Below are 19,830 nucleotides of genomic sequence, written 5' to 3'. Positions count from 1 at the left end.
GGAGGGCTCACGCCAAGGAGTACTTCCCAGAACTTCTGCTGTGAGTGTTCTGTCCCAAAGGTGAGCCACAGCCACCACCCGCCTCTGCAGGAGACCCTCCAACACTAGCAGGTAGGTCTGGTTAAGTCTCCTATGGGGTCACTGCTCATCCCCCTGGGTCCTGATGCACACACTATTTTGTGTATGCCCTCCAAGAGTGGAGTCTCTGTTTCCCCCAGTCCTGTCGAAGTCCTGCAATCAAATCCTGCTAGCCTTCAAAGTCTGATTCTCTGGGAATTCCTCCTCCTGTTGCTGGACCCCCAGGTTGGGAAGCCTGACGTAGGGCTCAGAACCTTCACTCCAGTGGGTGAACTTCTGTGGTATAATTGTTCTTCAGTTTGTGAGTTACCCACCCAGCGGTTATGGGATTTGATTTTATAGTGATTGCGCCCCTCCTACCATCTCATTGCAGCTTCTCCTTTGTCTTTGGATGTGGGGTATCTTTTTTGGTTAGTTCCAGTGTCTTCCTGTCAATGACTGTTCAGCAGTTAGTTGTGATTCTGGTTCTCTCGCAAGAGGTAGTGAGTGCACTTCCTTCTACTCTGCCCTCTTGAACCAATCTAAGATTGTTTTTATACATAAATGATTTCCCAAATGAATACGAGCTAATAGGAAATTGCTTGAGCAGTTGCTCAATATTTGGAATATTCTGGTTTAAACCAAAATGTATCTTCATCATTTTTATTTGGAGTTATCAAGAAAATAAAACATAGTCAGGCTTGATAGTATTGCCTTTGGCTCCAGAAGACAGAAAGAGCATCTTTATAAAAGAGAGACAAATAGAAAGTAAATGAGAATCATAGAAAGTAAATGAGAATCTAAATCATTGGGGAGAGTGACAAAGAATATGTATCTTCAGCCTAATGAATACTATGATTGCACTTCCCTGCTTTCACATTAGTGGGGCAATTGAACATCCAGAACCACAAGGAATTGTTGTTTTGCTTTAGAGAAACGTTGATTTTGATATAGAGGATAGATGCTTTCTGAACTCTGATCCAGCCTGCTCATACCTTAAGTTTGAGAAGAAGAAATGAGGTTGGTTTAGATGTTAGATACTCTACATTTAAATTTTATGAAAATCATAGAATGCAGATGCTATTATCCCACTTTATAATTAAGAAATATGAAACACAGAGAAAGGGTTCTCACTGATGCTTAAGGGAAATTATTTAAGAGGGCCCAAAATTACATTGCTTTTGTGCCTAGGAAACAGGTGTGAGAGGTGTAGAGGTAAGATCCATATTCTGTGCAGAAACCAGTGTGTCCCCAATTCATCAATGACATTCTCTTCTCGGGGCCTGGAACACAAGACCTGGTCACAGTTATCAGTGTTCTCATGGAGGGGCCAACCCTGGTTTTCTGTAGGAAACGTAGGAGTCCTAGATGCTTTTCAGGAAGCAGTACTAAATGAGAGAGAGCCAGAGAAGGTGGGAAAGAATAGGGCAGGCATAATAGCAATAATAATAATGAATAGCATTTTCTGAGTATTTACTATGTGCCAGGCAATATTTCAATTATTTACACCTATTTCCTCACTGAATCCTCACAACATCCTACGAGGCAGGCACTCCTATTGTCCCAGTTTTACAAGTCCAGAAGCCTAGGCAGAGATTAAATACCTTGTCCACTATTGTGTAAATGTTGTCACTTGGTTCCAAAGACTTTGCTCTTAACAATTGAAAACAATTCCTCCTTGCTGCCCCAACCTCAAGAGATAACTGAAGCTGGCAAACTGTTTTTGGACAGGGGTGCCAGATAATTAACCTGGAAGTGCCTGTATATAATCCAATGCACTCGAGAAGGGAATTGAGGATCTACGTGATGAATGGGGGGAATGAGTCAGGCTCTACAATGTTGTGTGAGTTTCTGCTGTACAACAAAGTGAATCAGCTATATGTGTACATATATCCCCTCCCTCTTGGACCTCCTTCACACCCCTCCCCATCCCACCCATCTAGGTCATTACAGAGCACCGAGCTAAGATCCCTGTGCTATACTGTAGGTTCCCACTAGCTGTCTATTTACACATGGTAGGTAGCGTATTTATGTCAAACCTAATCTCCCAATTCATCCCACCCTCCCCGATGGACATAGAGTCTGTCATACAGAGTGAAGTAAGTCAGAAAGAGAAAAACAAATATCGTATATTAACGCATATATGTGGAATCTAGAAAAATAGTACAGATGAACCTATTTCCAGGGCAGGAATAGAGACACAGATGTAGAGAAAGGGGGATGAGTCTTAATGGACTTTGACTGCTAAAGAAATTCAACTTTTCCTAGGTCTCACTAGCCTGAAAGTACAAATGGAGTTATGGTCCCCTGGATATATGGAAGGTGATTATGAGGCTAATGTTCCTCCTGGAAAAATATACTCAGTTTCCAGGACCCAGGGATAGATAGCAAAATATTTCTAGGTTGCTATTTTATTCTAATTTCCATGTTAGCATCTCATCAATGCTACTCTCATGATTGTAAATCTTCTAGCTTAATCTCTGTTTTGTTTTCTTCTACCTTCCTATGGTGGAAGCATCATGAACAATAGGATGATCAAAATAGGTATTAGAGAGGAGGGATGGCAGGATAAACAAGGAAGCTGGAGGAAAAGGTTGATCTTATTGTGTGTGTCTAAAAGTTGTTTCCCTATAATTTGGGGGGGGGGCCTCTGCCCTATAGAAAATGTACACAGTGAAGTATACCACTATGCCTTTTGATGGCCCCAACTTCTTAGAACCTTGTTTTTCATCCATGAATTCCCTCTGCCACCACATGTGTGAAGTAGCCTCTTAACTGTGAAAATTGCTTCCAGATCCTTTCTTTGTACTGTGGTGCAAATGAATAATAATGATTTAAAACAATGGTTCAATAAACTGTTGTACAATGGACCACTTCAGCAGTATAGTGGATGCCTATGGAACCCCTTCTCAGAATGATGTTCTTAAATTATTTTAAAATAATAATATAAAAGAAATAGTTTACATTGAAATACAGTTACCAAAATATTTTTTAAAACTGTAATATATATGTACTTTAGTTAGCACACTAATAAAGTTCTGGTAGCAAGTCTAATAATGATTATAATTTCTAGGGAATGATGAAGGAAAACCATGTTTTGCCATATTTGCAACAACCATAATATGATATGAAAATACATGTAACTTCTATTGGTTACAAAGTTGCAATTTCTGCTAATACTACTGTGCATGTTGCACATGTAAATAATGGAAGATAATACTAAATTTAGCTAGAGATTAGTGAAAATAAAGATGTAATATTTTTACACATTTGATGCCCATTCATGAATGTCTTGTGGATTCTGTGGACTCAAGGTTCAGAACATTGAATTAAGTAGTATCCTTTACATTCTACTTCCAATTCTTAAGCTTATGGATGATAAGCTGTTGAATTTTAAACATCAGTTGTTAGATGGGACAGAATCAGAAGAAGCCATTGCCTTCTTCCCATTTCTAAAATTACTCCATGAACTAGGGTACCTACTATACATGCTGACATTCCTGAAATTCCGTTGTTTCTTATAATTTGCCATCAAAGGGGCAGTAAAATTTATAATTGCTATTTGGGTAGGGTGATGACATTAACAATTATAATTCTTGTTTAAGATTCTTGTTTAAATTAACATCCAATTGGCTATCTAGTCATAGGCCATGAAACTAAAGAAAGAAGACACAGGGCAAGTAATTTTGGAGTAGAGATATCTGTGGATGGAGTGACCTATAAGGAGGGCCTCCCAAAGTACATGCATCCTAAAGAGCCAGAGGGCAGCTTGATATCCTGGACACTTAAAAGAATAGTGAATGTCACTCAACCTGAAGACAGACATATTGGAAAGTGGATAAGCAGGTGCTATAAACAAACTGCTCCTATGCATGGACAATCCAATGGATAACCCAGAAATCAATTCATCTACTTCTAGACATGGAACTGTGAGCTCTATAAGAGCTAAATTTTGTTTTATTTTGGGTTTGTTTTTGTGAAAACCACCCTAAGCAAGGACATTCCTACTAGGAATCCTGGCCCTAGTATCCAATGAGGAAGGCAAAGAAGAGGTGCCAGTTGAGAGAGCTGCCACACTTGCCTGGGCAGCTACCACACTGGAATGTGGTGTCTACAGTTAAATCCAGATACAGCCTAAAAGAGAGGCTGTTCCCATAAACCATGCAGTGAAATAGCCTTATTACTCAGACAACTTATTAATGAGTTCTTTTGGGACTTGGATGGGATTCAATGAGGGCTTGCCTTCTTAGGAATCCTATACTCTAAAAAGCCTTTGATGGAGAGGCCCTAATATCTTTAAAACACTGAGAAAGGAAAAATGATGCCTAAAGTACTACAGTGGCAAAAGTGGCAAATAAGAATATGTGAAAGGTGTTTCTTTCCTTCATTCCTTCCTTTCCTTTCCTTTTCTTTCCTTTTTTTTCCTTTCCTTTCTTTCTCTCTCTCCTTCCCCTTCCTTCTTCCTTTCTCTTTCTTTCTCTCTCTTTCTCTCTCTCTCTCTCTCTTCCCATTTGTTATTTGGAGGGTTAATTCTTAGAAAATGCAAAATATAGTGTGCATGTGTGTGTAATTGCTATGGTAATGCTGTACATGGAAGTGGACTGAAAAAAATCATACACACAAAGAGATGATAAGGCAGCAGCAGGATGGATGTGTATGTGTTCATGTCTACTCATGTTTATACAAAGCCTTTGCCTACTGCCAAAGCCTCTGGGTACATTTGCATAATTAAAAACAGCAACATAATCAGCATGCTAGAAAAACAGCAGTAACTAGATAGAACCCCAAACTTAAACTCCTCTGAACGTTCTCTAGGAGATACATATTGCTAGTAAATTCCATCAGTCAACAGGCTGATCAACTTATTGAGACGTATCCAGTGCCCTGGAGGTCAGTGGAGTCTCTGCCTTTTGAACGAGGGTAGATATGGTATTTCATAGGGTGAGAGCTTTGGCTAGGAATATCCTTTCAAATATAGAACTTTCCTCTAGTGATCTCTAAATTCAGCAGCACTCTGAGGAAAACAAGTGGCATCATTGCTTGGTAGAATAATACAACCCTTTCCAATGGTATCCAGAATTACCCGGGAAGTGTGGCTTCTGTTGTGTTTGTGAGGCATCCATGGCTGGAGAAACTTCAGAGAATCAGCTGCTCCATAGACGGCTGGAGCCAGCCATCCCTCTGTTCTTCCCCTCTCTCCCCCTCACTCTCTCAGCAACTTCTCATGGAAGGCTTGGCATCCCTGGAAGATTTTCTCTCCTAGCTCCACCATGAGTATCTATTGAAGTTTATTTCCACCTTAAACTCTATGTGCCTTAATAAAATTCAACCACAGCTCCCAGTCATGTTCAAAGTTTAAATATCTTTGTTCTTGGTTTGTTTCATGGCTCTATTCAAGCACAAGCACTGGTAGAATTAATGAAAGAATTGCTGATGGAGAAGCGGCAAAAAGGACAAAGTATCTTCCCATCGGCTCCCACTTATGTACACCTTAAAAAAAGGTACACTGCAGGGTAAACCGGGCTCATGCATTACTTTAGTTGTCTGAGGCAATAATGACCCATTTGCTCTTTGTATGGGAACAGGGCTGATCTTGTGTCCACATTTATTGCAGACACAAACCAGAAGGCATATGCTCTTGCAACAAAAATATATCATGTCACTTCCACTTTCTCTAATAGTTGTAAAGCAGAGTCTGGAACCTGGCTGAGTCAGAGAACAAGAATCTTTAGATGCAAAATAATTAACCTATTGAAGTTCCATCTTCATGAATTAACATATAAAGGATCAAAATGTGTCAGACTTAGTGGATGTGGATTGCTTGTTTTTAATTAAAAACATTGATTGCCCCAGAAATATGATTTGGTGTCCAGAGGGAATTTTTCCCAAATGGAGCTCTGCAACTTAGAAACATTAGTTGGCTTTGGGCTTTCAGTTTTCTTTCATTCTGCTTGCACCTCTCTGTAGAATGTCATACCTGCTAAGAGACCCTGACATGGTACATTTATGGTGCAATAAGCAAAGCTAGATAAAATTGTAGATTGAGATAAGATTAAAACAAAGTTCAAATAGTATATGTAAAAACTGAAAAGGACACTTCTCTTTCATAATTGTTCCCTAGGAAGGAATTGTGATTCCCATTCACTCCAGTTTCCATAGCTTTGTTTTCTGGGCCACCTTACAGAGTGTACGACATTCATGGACAGAAATGGCGGTGTTCAAATGTACAACCTTGAGCCCATTTGTCAAGTTCGGCTTCAACTTAGCACTTGTCCCCATTCCTCTTTCCTCCTTTACGCCATTTGTTTACATGCCTCTATCTTCTATTAAATTTTAGAAACCTAGACTATATTTTTATACGTCTTTAGGTATCTTCCAACGTAGCCCCTAACACAGCATTCTGTCATGAGTAATAGTTCAATAAATATTTGTTGGAGACAGAAGTAGATGACAGTGTTTCCCAAAGTGAGATACATGTTATGATTACAGACTATAACCAAATGAATCTCTTTATCATAATAATAATGTAATTATATATATTCATTTTTAAACATCACATAACATAGCTCAGATCTATAACTTTCACAATGCAGTTATGACAAAATAATATAAATAATTATTTGAAGAACAAATATTAACAATACTGAATAAGTACTAAGATAGAATTTATGTGAATATGACAAAAATTGTAACACTGGTGTGTATGAGAAGCGATGATATGACGAAACTAAGGGGTCTGTAACTATCCAGTATTTATTATTATCAGTGAATTTTAATGGAAAAAATAAAAATGTTGAAGTCAATTTCAGAGCAGGGAGTAGAACCCAGGAATCTTAAATGATGTTGGCAATTTGAGCCTGTAACTACTTTAAAACTAGACTTTCTCATCAAGAAAAGCAGCTGATTAGACTAACCTGAATGGCCTCTTCTGTGCCTCTGAGTCCAAACATAAGAGCCAAACGAGTGTATTTAATGGTGTCCATGTGCATTTTCAAGAGCCATTTCTGGTTGCCTTGTTGTTTTGTCTTTTCTCTAAGTAACTTCTCTTTGTTCACTCTTAATTCATATAACATGGCTGTGCTCCAATTTGCTGCCAACCACAGTATGATTTGTCTCTTTATTATATAGGCCAGAATGTGAGGATAAACTTCATTTTGGCTCTGGCAAGTGAGATCTTCATACGCTGTGCCTCCCCTAGTAGTGATTCAAACACGTTTTAATGTCCTTCCAGAGTATGTGAGTGTAGGTGCTTTATACATTTTTTTCACCTGTGGAAACTACAGTTGTAGATAATACTTTTATCTTGGTAAATAACACATTTTATATGACCAGTTGATGCTCCCATATGTTACACATGATGATATCTTTTTATTAAGGACTTCCTGAGCACTTACAGCCCTGCTTCATCAATAAACACAGATTTATATTGTTTCCATGAGCTCTAAAGTAGTAAATTTTCTCTAAACAAGGCTTATTGTAAATATAATTGAATTATAGATTGAAAATACATATTTATAAAGGTACCATGTTACTGGAAGCCCATGCAAAATGCAATTGATGATCACTAATAGAATATTTCCCATTAAGTACAGCCTTGCCAGCCTGTATTTCTGCCGGATCCTAATGCTGATATTCTCTGCTTTTCTATGTATAACTTGCAGAAAGTGAGAGTTTTAAAATTCAATTGCATATATTTTTCCTTTATGTTTCATCTTCTTCTCTGACTTTTCCTTCTTTAACATGTCACTCTGTGGGATCTGTTAGTATGGATGATTAGAAAAAGATTCCCTCATGCTACATTTCAAGTCTGTTTAAACTATAAAATGAATAGACAATTTTATTTCATTCCTTGCGTGAAACAGTCTAATATGAAATGTAATTGCTCTAGTAATGCTTGAAGCTGGCCTCTGGGGAATGGTGTTTGAAGATCTCAGTGGGACATTAATTCAGTCGAAATTGTTGTATCTTTCAGGTCAGCCCCTAACTTCCCAGTTTTTCTTCAGTGATATAGTATGACACCATGGAAGTTATGTTCACAATCAAATTTATTCTTCTAAGCAGATGATACAGCAAATCTTGTATTCACCTCGGTCAGCTGGCATGAGCTAAGCAAAATGCCTTATTAGATGAAATGTTCCCAATTACTCAGTGGATTAATACAAATCCGTTTATCCGAACCCACAGCTGGCAGTGTCAACTCTTTTCTGAGTTCATTGCTAACACTCTAAAAGGCAGGTCACATTGCTGAAGGGCAAAAAAATAAGAAAAAGAATAAGCAATTCAGTTCTTTCAGACCAGTGGGGCATGCTTTTGTACAACCTGGAAAAACAATCAGCTACAGACCTGATATCCTAAAAGAGGGTGAAAGGGTCTTCCTAAGTACCCAATGACAACTGAAAAAGCACTAGGGGATCACAAGGAAATACCTCCTTGAGTATTCAAATATCACTTCCTGCCTTAAAACCTTGAGACCAGCAACTCAGAACCCCTAAATAGTCATTTTTCAAATTGATTTAAATGTCTTACTGGTTTTTTTCATTTTGGCAGCCAAATCCCAGTCACAAGGAAAACACATACTAATGTAGTTTCTACCATGAACCAGCCATTACATTAGGCATAATCACATATATTTTCTTATTGAACCTATTTAATTATGTTGTGAATAAACAATTATTATCCATATCTTTCAAGTGAGGCAACTGAAACTCAAGAGATTAAGTAATTTTTCCCAAGGTCACATAACAGACAGGTAGAGAAACTGGGGTATTTTTAACATAGACAAGCGTGGCTCTAAGGCCCATGTCCTTTGTACTGTATCATGCTTCTCAAAGTACATGGTTGATCCCTATAAAATTGCTGTTTTTTTAGTCAAAACTGATAGAACATTTTCAACTACATATGATTCACCCTGGGAAATTTGGAGTTGTTTGACTTTAGAGGATGCACTTACGACTTCATGGTTTTCGTGGCAACAAAGAGGGGCTCTGAGTTTGAGGGACCATAACATTTCAGTGAGTAGTTTTGGAGAAATTTTGAGTACATTTAGTAGAATGACCTGTATGCTTTTGACCAGAGAACAGACCAATGCTTCCCAAACTTTAATGTATATACAGTCCCCCAGGGATTATGTTAACATGCAGAGTCTGACTCAGTGGGTCTGGGGTAGGGTCTGTAAATCTGAATTTCTAACAAGCTCCCAGGTGATGCCAATGTTGCTGGTCTGAGAACCATACAGTACTTTGAGTAGCAAGGGATTAGACAACTCTTCTTAAAAATGAGCATCCATTCTTCAAGAATTATCTGGCACCTCTAGCAACTGTTTCTAGCCTACAGAGTCACTAAGAGTAGTTTGTGCTTTGCCTTGCTTTCCAAAGCCAAGAAGTGGGAGCTCTACAGGGCTAGGAACAAGCATCATTGGGCTCTCAAAGAATCATCATGGCACATGCACTGGCTTCGCTCTCTTCCTCCTTCCGTTCAGAGTCTCTTCCAGGCCTATTTAGAGAAATGCGTCCTTCATCCTAGAGAGATTCCACCGGCTCTGTGACCAATTGTTAGTTGTAAGCAGTGAGAAAAAGGTAAGTTCAAGAAATTCCAGTTATAGTTAAATTAGGCAAATTAATAAATTACTAATCTTGGGCAGCTATGTTATTAACTCAGTAATAAGGGCACTGTGAAAATTAAGACAAATTATGATTATGATTACTTTATGAAGACTATAGATTACCACTGTCTTTGGCTGAATAACAAGCCACCCTAAATTTTAATGGCTTAAAATAGTCCATCTTTATTACTGCTCAGAATTCAGTAGGATATGTGGGCTGGATCAGCTGGGGCTGAGTGGTTTCGGATGGCCTCACTCGTAGGACGGAGACCTCAGCTAAAACTCCTCTGTCAGTGGCTGGGACATCTCTCTCTTTGTGGTCCCTCATCTCCAAGAAGCTAAATTGGGATTCTTTGCATGATAGTCCCAGGATTCCCAACAGCAAAAGAGGGGAAGCCCCAGTATGCAATCCCACTGTGTGCGTTTTCTTGCGTCCTTTTTACATACATGCCATTGTCAAAGCAAGTCACAGCCAAACTGAAATTCAAGGGATGGAGGAGCAGACTTTACAACTTCCTGTGAAATACTGTCAGCATTTTTTCAGTTTAGCTCACTTGGCTCTCTGGCTTTAATTAGTCCCATTCCACCCACAGATAAAGTAAACCTCTACCCATCCCAGTGCCCTGAAAAGTCTCATCTAATGAGTAGATAGTTCTAGATTCAGAGGAGGCACCTTGGATGGAGTTCTTGATCCAGAAACCTGTGAACTTAAAAGACAAGTTATATGCATTACACACATTCAACATACAGTGTTGACACAGAGAGAGGTTATCTACAACAGATACTGCCACTCTAAAAGAAGAGCATGACAGTCACTGATTTGTAGCAGTTCTGACATTCAGCCTATTCTAGGGGCAGAAAATGTTTCCTGATTAGAGACCACTTCTTGTCCTAGGAGAGCCTCCTCAGTACCACAGTTCCGTACTGCTTTTGGCTTCATCCTCTGGCTTTTGACTCTGCTCTCTGAGATATCCTTCCTTTTGCACAAAAAAAGGGTCTATATTTGCAGCTGAGAAATTTTCTCACTCTGCTTCTTATGAGTAAAAAATTTAAGGGCCAAATGGCCATTTTAGTTTTCATTTTGAGTTATGTTTATGTTTTTAGGCTAAGATTGGTTTCTTCTGGATCTGATTCAGGTCCATTCCACACCCTGAAAGCCACATTTTCATTTCTTTTAAAGACAAGCCTCTTTCTACTCTGGGCCAGGTGTCAAATTGGCATGGTGCAGCAACCTTAGATTCATAGACCTTTAATCTAGCTAAGTCTTTCAGAGGACTTTAACAAGGGAATTTATAGTGGATCCTTGATTTTGCCTTTGGCTCTCCATCTTGTCTCATGTTGAGAATTATTTTTTCCAAGCTAGGGAGACTGATTTGTTTTCCAACCATGCAAACGCTGGCTCCTCTCCTCTAAGTTCTTCTTGCAAACTGAATAGTTCTTTCTTCAGCTCATACACAACCATACGCATCCACTCATACTTTCAACATTCTGTTTGGAGATTTCATTATCCAAAATCCAAAAGTTGATTAGGTACACTTTCTGTCTTCCAAGTTATTACAGGCAATAGCTTTGCCAATTGTTTTGTTGCTTTATAACATGGGTTGCTATTTTTCCAGTCTGTTGTAGACATTTCCATGCCATTTTTCCAGACTTCACTAAGTGTTTCCCACCCATTGTTCTATCTAGCTTACTAACAATTTATTCACAGCTTTTCCAGCTTCTTCCTGCTTCCTGGTTCCACATCTAATGCCACATGTCTTATATTTTGTTTGGCAACACTGAGTTTCTAGGTATGTCTCTATCTTATCTTTTGCTGTATAGAGAGTTACCCTAAGGCCTAGCAACTTCAAACAATATATGTTTATATTTATGATTTTGCAATGTTCTGTGGACTTTCCGGGTAGTTCTCATGGTCTGGGTTCTCAGCTGGATGGTTGGGAGAACGTGAATATCTAGGTCTTTCCACATGATTTCTCATTTGCAGAGGGCTAGCCTGGGCTTCTGCCTGTCATGGTCTCAGGGTTTGCAGTAGCAAGAGTGGGAAAGCCCCAAGGTGATAGTATTTTTCAAAATATTGCTTGCATAACATTTGCTAAGGTCCACTAACCAATTAAAGACACATGGCCAAGGAACAATTCTATAGGTAGAGATATAGACTCTACATCCTGATGATTGGAGCCGTGAAATACTGTGGCTTTTATTTTTTTCAAACTGATACTCTAGTACCCAAAGAAACATAATTTTAATTTATTATAAAACCATTTGGACAAATAAAAATCCATTTATTTACATGGAATATGTTAGACTTGGCATTTCATGAAACACATGCAAATATATGCATATTCATATGCCTATTTAAATAAGTGGATACTGATACACACATGTATCCATACATATACTATATATATGTATACCTATATAAAGTGTGTAAGTGTATTCCTAAATCAGATGACTTCTTCTGAATAAAAAAGCATGCAACTCATCTTTCTTTTATAAATCCTGTTACTTTTTTTTTCTTCATTTTATTTTACAGTTAGAATAGTACTCTTTATCTGAATTCACTTCGTTTGGCTGAGGACCATTTAAGATGATAATTTAGTTAGTCAAAATCATACTGTTTATTTATATATTTTATTTAACATCCATATTTCCATGCATCCTGTAAATCAAACTCTCTTTTTGTATACATGGCTATATGATACATTCCATTTTTAAAAATAGCCTTTTAAGAAAAAGTTCCTGTAATTGGTACAGTATATACTTTTGGAATTTAAATTTAAGTTAGGTTGAGTGTTAACAAATGTAGAATTAAGTTGTTACCTTTAGTTAGGAATTGGTTTGCAAATACCAACACCCTGTTTTCGTACAGTACTCCTACACACAACTGTCTAACTTCTCCTATTCCAGAGGCTCTCCTGTTTACCTTCCCAAGGGAACAAGCCTCCAGAGTTCTGCTGAAGTAGAGGAGGGGTGCTTGCTGGGCTAATGGAACAGAGAGTGGGGATTGGATTAGAGATAGGCACAGCCCACTAAGGACCTTCTTGGTTTCAGCTAAATATTCGGATTCACAGGACTACCACAGGCCACACGAGGACTGGACTGCTCAGAGAGATAGGTGAGAATGACAGCTTTATAGGGGGACAACAACAGGCATTCCTTTAAAAAGTCCCTGCAGCAGCCCATGTGGCAGTTCACAGAACCTCCCAGAAGCTGTCCTCATCTTAGATCACAGCTTGACGGCTGGGATGTGAGTTCACATCAAGAGGTGCAGGAGTCACTCTAACTTAAAAGATTCATGTCCCACAGAAGTTAATATCTCTTATAAGAATTCTATACACATCAATTCCAGAGACTGCACAGAAGACATACCAGTTACAAGAGCCACCACACGGGAAGGATGAAAGTTACATTCAATCCAGATGTAGTATATCGGGGGACATTTTCGTCGTAAGCAGTACTGCCTGATAATATGGTTAACATAGCATTTTTATCAGTTACCAGAGGAACAAAGTTAGAGAGCTAAATGAAGTTCAAATTCTCAGGCCCAAAGAACGGATTTTGTTAAGTCTTTTTTCACAAAATCTAATTGCTTCTTTTAATTTATTATTATTATTATTATTAATTTTTTTAAAAAATTTATTTATTTTTGGCTGCATTGGGTCTTCGTTGCTGCATGCCGGCTTTCTCTAGATGCAGTGAGCAGGGGCTACTCTTTGTTGTGGTACAAGGGCTTCTCATTGTGGTGGCTTCTCTTGTTGCGGACACGGGCTCTAGGTGCACGGGCTTCAGTAGCTGTGGCTCACGTCTAGAGCGCAGACTCAGTGGTTGTGGTGCACGGGCTTTGTTGCTCCGTGGCATGTGGGATCTTCCCGGACCAGGGTTCGAACCCATGTCCCCTGCATTGGCAGGCGGATTCTTAACCACTGCGCCACCAGGGAAGTCCTAATTTTTTATTATTAATGAAACAGGAAAGAAAGAAACACATGAATAGAAATGTGTGGAAGGAGGCAGTTTAACGTGGTGTGTAGATAAGGGAATTTCAGTCTGTTTCTATACTCTCAAGGAAACATGAGGTAAACATACCATCATAGAGCCAGAATGGGGATGGGGTGTGGGACATTAGTGGTAGGAGGAGAAAGTGTGAAGTAGGCCATTTTGTAAGAGTATTTGATGATGACCCCAACAAAAAATGTTATGTTCAGGATTTTTTTTATTAAAAAGTATTGATGTATTACTTAGGATAGGCTAAATGCAATAACAAATAGACTCCAAAGTGTATAATGGTCCAAACACAATAGAAGTCTATTTCATGTTTATGTAACAGTATTAGGCTGGAACATAGGGTGGTGGGGTGACCTTCCTCCATGGAGTCAATTTGGGACAAAGCCTCCTCCACCTTCAACACTTGGCTTCCAAAGTTGGCAGGTCCTCTTTCTTCTAGTCAGAATGAAAGAGTGTAAGGGGAGTTTTGTTTGAGGTAGGTCTAGAAGTGGCATCTGTCACTTCTGCCCAAGTGCCACTGGCTGGAACTAAGGCCAATAACCACACTTAATTTCAAGTAAGGCTAAGAAATGTAGTCCAGTTATGTGCCTACTATAACAAGGAGAATAGATATTTCATTGATCAGTAGTATGGGCATTTAGATTTTGGAAAGATTTCTATTATATACAGTCTATTAAATATAATATAAATGTTATTTTAGAATCCAAGGATGTGGTCCATTACTTTTAAAGAGCTTATTTGAAACATCTAATTCCTTACTAATTTCAGGTCAGTAAAATATTATTTTAAAAATAAGTAGCAATCATATCAATAGCATTGCATTAAGGATAATCTTTATGTCATCATAGTCGTGATTTACATGTATATACAAGTATATACTGTTTTATATAAAACATACCCCTAGACTTTGCAAAACTGGCCATAAGTCAATTACTTTCATAGTAAATGAAGTGTTCATCTTTACTTTTAAAGAGAAACTTATTCTTTTATCTCTATGGCTTATTTTCAGAGATATTTACTTCTTTTAAGTCAGGTACCAGAGTATTTTACTCAATTCTGCATGACACCAAATTACCACGTTACAGTGCACATGCCATTTTAAGGGATCACAAGGAGCCAAATATGGAAGTAGGAACATCCAGCTTATTAAAATGCTTCTGCTCCTCTGCTTGATACTGACCGAGGCTCTACTTTTTGGTTATCTTGCTTTTCTTAACAGAACATAGAAGCTGCAGGGGAGCTTAACAAATAGCACTTTCACTTTAAAACACACTTCATGACACTAAAATAAAATAATAATTGGAGGATAAATCTTTATAACTCATATATTAACATTAAACGTTCAAAATGTACCCCCTCTTAGGTTTATAAACGTGAATTCTTTTAATTTCATCATTACTTTAATTTTTACCAGTTTTACACATATATGAGATGTCTTTGGCTTCACTTATGGTGGTTTAAAGTACAGCATTTTTTTTTTTCTTTTTAATAAAGGGACTTCTCAAAAATTAGAAGAAAAAAAGAGCAAACTCACTATTTGACAGCCTGTTCCATCCATCACATCTTTCTGTAACATTATCCTTTTGATCTAATGGGCTCCAGTAAAAGGTGAAAGTTTGCGTGGTGTGTGAGCCAAACTTGCATTGCTGTTTGTTTTTCTTTTTTAAGTTTCATTTTTTATTTATTTTATTTATGGCTGTGTTGGGTCTTCTTTTCTGTGTGAGGGCTTTCTCTAGTTGCGGCAAGTGGGGGCCACTCTTCATCGCGGTGCGCGGGCCTCTCACTATCGCGGCCTCTCTTGTTGCGGAGCACAGGCTCCAGACGCGCAGGCTCAGTAATTGTGGCTCACGGGCCCAGCTGCTCCGCGGCATGTGGGATCTTCCCGGACCAGGGCTCGAACCCGTGTCCCCTGCATTGGCAGGCAGATTCTCAACCACTGCGCCACCAGGGAAGCCCCTGCATTGCTGTTTTTAAGTTACGCAAGGATGAAAGGAAAATGCTGTTCTTACTCTTTGATTATTTTTGCATATGTATAACTTAGAAAGTGATTGTATAAATTGAAACTTTCCATGGGTCTAGTTTGCAAAAAGGAAGCCACTCATGGCCAATTTAGAAAAATAAACATCCAAATTCTGAATGTTTGAAAAATTACTCCAAGGCCAGTTTTGTGACATTTCAAACATTTAAAGTTGACCTCATTGCTGATAGTCTTATCTATTGCTGAGGAAATTCACACCCGTGGCATAACTATTTCATACCTATACAGTGGTAGCGTCTTTGGAAATCTTTTTTTTTTTTTTTTTTCTTTGCTCGGGTTGGGGGAATAACAGTGAACCAAAGTGATTCTCAATTTCAACACTACTGTGTTGCACAATGTGTCAGTGTGTCTGTAATCTCTCAACTTCAGGAATGAAGATACAATTACAAAGGAGAGTAAACCTGGATATGTTGTTCAGACATACTTACTTCCTACACTTAAAAAATATAGCAGTGTACATCTGCTTAGACCCTAAAAATTACCAGGAGACCTATTTCTCACCAGAGGTTACAACAGACAAAATGTTCACATATCTAATTTTATTTGAGGGAAGAGAGAAGATTTGTTTTAATGTTACCTTAGCATCCTAAGCTAAGATGGTAAAATGCTACTTTGCCAAGTGATGCTTTTCAGAATCTAATGCTAAAATAATATTATGGTATTAAAAGTGACCCTAAAGACTATCTTATAAAAATGCCCCACCCCTTTTGTTGATGACTAAAGTAAGGCTAAGTGATAATATTAATTGAAGGTGATGAAAATCATATGTTTTAATTCAGTATAACAATAAAGATTGCCTGATGCAAGGTGTTATCTTGTGTGCTATGGCTTGCTGTGCTAGGTTTTAAATATTATATCATGAAAAGCACAAAATCTGAACATCACTTTCCTGAAATCATAAGCAGAGTGTCAAAAGAATTAGATTTCTGTTCACTTTTTTTTGGGGGGGGGGTGAGAGCTTCATGCTTATATATTATAGAGATTATATATCTCCAAAACATTGCTCCCTTAAATTTTGGTCATGTATCAGTTTCCTTGATCCTATAACGACTTTTGATGTTGAACAAATGAACATGTCAAAGAAACTCTGGAGATTCTTCATGATTCCAGGTAATCAAGGAACATATTATGTAAGAAAACACATTTTCTTCAAAATCTGCAGTGTAAAAACAAATGATCCCACTAGTCAATATAAACATAAGGTAGAGGAGGCCAGTGAAAATGCTACCATCCACCAATCACCTCCTCAGAAGTTCTTCATCCCACCTACCATATACTCCTGTCCGATAAATCTACTTCCAGTCTCTCATGTCAATTCTTTCCCCTCCATCCCGCTACTTTCCTCTTCACTCAGACCTTCATAATCTTTATTGGGCCTCTTTCTATTGCCTCCTAACAGTCTGGCTCTACACCATTGCCAGAATGGTTTACATAAAATGCAACCCTGACCGCACCATCTTCTATTCTACTTACATACAAACTTTTTGAGGTTTTTACCATACCTAAAGAATTAAGTTCAGACTCCTTAACAGGGCACACAACATAATGTCTTTTATCCATTCCCTTCCTACCACTCTGCCTCATCTCTGATCACCACCCAATTCCCCTCTGTCAGCACCCAAAGCCACATGTTATCATGCCTGTTTTTATTGATCTTTTTATTTTGTATGCCAAACTGTCCTCCTCTCACTTCATCTGCTTTAAAAACCTCTAAAATTAAATTTTTAAGTTAACATCTCTAACACATCCCTGGCGTACATAACCATCACCTAGACATATCTTTGGCTGGGGAGGAGGGTACATTATCTCAATACTTCTGCTATAATTTTGTGATTTCTCTTGAAGTCAAATTTATCATGCACCCTCATAAAACAGAGTAGACTTTGAATGAAAATAAAATGCCTGGTTTGTGTCAATGAGCTCCATGTTTCACATCGACTCATGATTTTTTCTGCATTGAATCATGCTTGCTTTTAGAGGAATTGAGTCCTGATACTACCACCATGCAAATTATATCTCTAGAATACATTGGATTCTGGCCGGATGCAATGACTTTTAGGCAACTCTAATGCTTTGGGGCAAATGCAGATCAGATACGCTGTTTAGCAACTGACTGATAATTCCCCTAACATGTTCAAGTGACTTGAGAGTTAACGTAAAGGTATATGGCTTCAATACCAAGAAGAAAAAAAAATGGGTTTGACTATATCTAAGTCATATATTCTCATTACTTTTGGAAAAGAGGCTTTGCATTTGGCAGATTTTTTCAGTTACACACTATAAAAGAAGAAAATGTTTTGCTCATCCTGGCAAGAACAATATTTTCCTTTTTAGATTTATTTTTTAAATAATTTGCTGATTGAAAAGTCACACAGGTGAATCATTTTCTCCAGAAGTAATGACATTCCCAGGCCAGCAGGCTTTAGTTCAAAATACTAAACCAGGCAGTGTCTGGGATATCCATTTCCAAATGGTATGCCAATGGGATCAAACCCTGGCATCTTCAACCTATATCTGAATGAGTAACATACTTTTAAAATAGAACTGGCAAATCAAAACATTTAGAATTCTGACCTTGGCTCAGAGATATAATGACATGCTTGAGGTTGACTTTACTATTTAATATGAAGCATCAACACCTGGCTGCATAGTAATTATGAAGGAAGATGAAGTTTAATTGCTGGAAAAACTACAATGTTGTCCAGAAGCAAAGTCTATGATTTAAATGTATATTAGATGGCCTAGAAATGCGCATCTCAGGGCTCCTCCTCAAAACTATACTGCCCACCTCACCTAGATTTTCTGTTGCATGAGTAGTTATTCACTATTTGGTGTGTGATTTTCTAACTGCATCTGAAATTCTGCAAGGTTAAGGAAATTAATATCTATTCTATTTCTTCTATAGCCTCTCTCCCTTCTTTCATTTAATTAGTGTTTATTGCATGTCTGCTGTTTTCCAAACAGCAATGCTGAAGGATGCAAGTGCAAACAGCAGTGTTCCCTAGTCTTGAGACTTTGACTCTAATGAGAAAAATAGATATGAAAACAAATAATTATAATGTACTAGGAAAAGTGGTGTACTACAGGCATATAAAGAACATTATGGGACAAGAAAGGGAAAAACCACACTGGCCTAGGAGTGATCCTGGAGAACGCTTTGGGCTTGGCCTTGAAGGGTGAGCAGGATTTAAATTAGAGCAAGGAGGGTAAGAACATTTCAGGTCATGGCAAAGGCCAGAAGGCCCTATGGGGCAGGGTATACTCACACTAGTGCTTGCCCCAATTAGCTTTGGCTGGAAGACAACATAATCTCCAGAAATCTTACTATAATTCTATGATTTCTGTAAGTAACAGGAACAGAATAGGAATGTAAGTTCTGAGCAATATAATACAGCAGAAGTGTGTGTTTAAAGCAAGAAATTTGGAGCCAGACTGCCTGGGTATGGATTCCAACCCGAACACCTAAATACTGTCTGACTTTCAGCAAGTTATTTAAGTGCTGTAAGCTTCAGTGCTGCCCTGCCCTGTAAATTGAAGAAGATATTAATAATTGCCTCATAAAAATTATTGTCCGGATTAAATAATTATTAAAACATTCTTAGAAAAGTGAGGGACATGTGAGAACTTTCCATAAATGTTAGCATCAAATGTTTGAATTACTCACTTTTTTAAACAGTATTGCTGACCTGTACGTTTTATACCATACAACTCACCCATTTAAAGTTTGTAAGTCAATGATTTTAGTAAATTCGGAAGATTATGCAACTATCACCTCAATCTAATTTTAGAATATTTTCTTCCCCTCAAAAAGATACCTATTGAATTTCATTCTCTGTTTTTACTCTTCTATCTCCCAGGTGTACGTAAAACCTAATCTCATTTCTGTCTGTATAGATTTGCCTATTTTGGACATTTCATGTAAAAGTCATTATAAAAAAATGTGGTCTTTTGTGTCTAGGTTCCTTCTCTTAGCATAGTATTTTCAAGATTCATCCATATTCATTCCTTTTTATGGCTGAACTATATTCCATTGTGTGAAATGCCACATTATATTTATATATTCATGAGTTGATGGGCATTTTGGATGTTCTGTTTGTTGTACATTATGAATAGTGCTGCTATGAACATTTGT

This window comes from Balaenoptera acutorostrata, chromosome 6 (genome assembly GCF_949987535.1).
Source record: "Balaenoptera acutorostrata chromosome 6, mBalAcu1.1, whole genome shotgun sequence".
Classification (NCBI taxonomy): Eukaryota; Metazoa; Chordata; class Mammalia; order Artiodactyla; family Balaenopteridae; genus Balaenoptera; species Balaenoptera acutorostrata.
The sequence above is the reverse complement of the archived record's forward strand: the minus strand, read 5'-3'. Positions refer to the sequence as shown.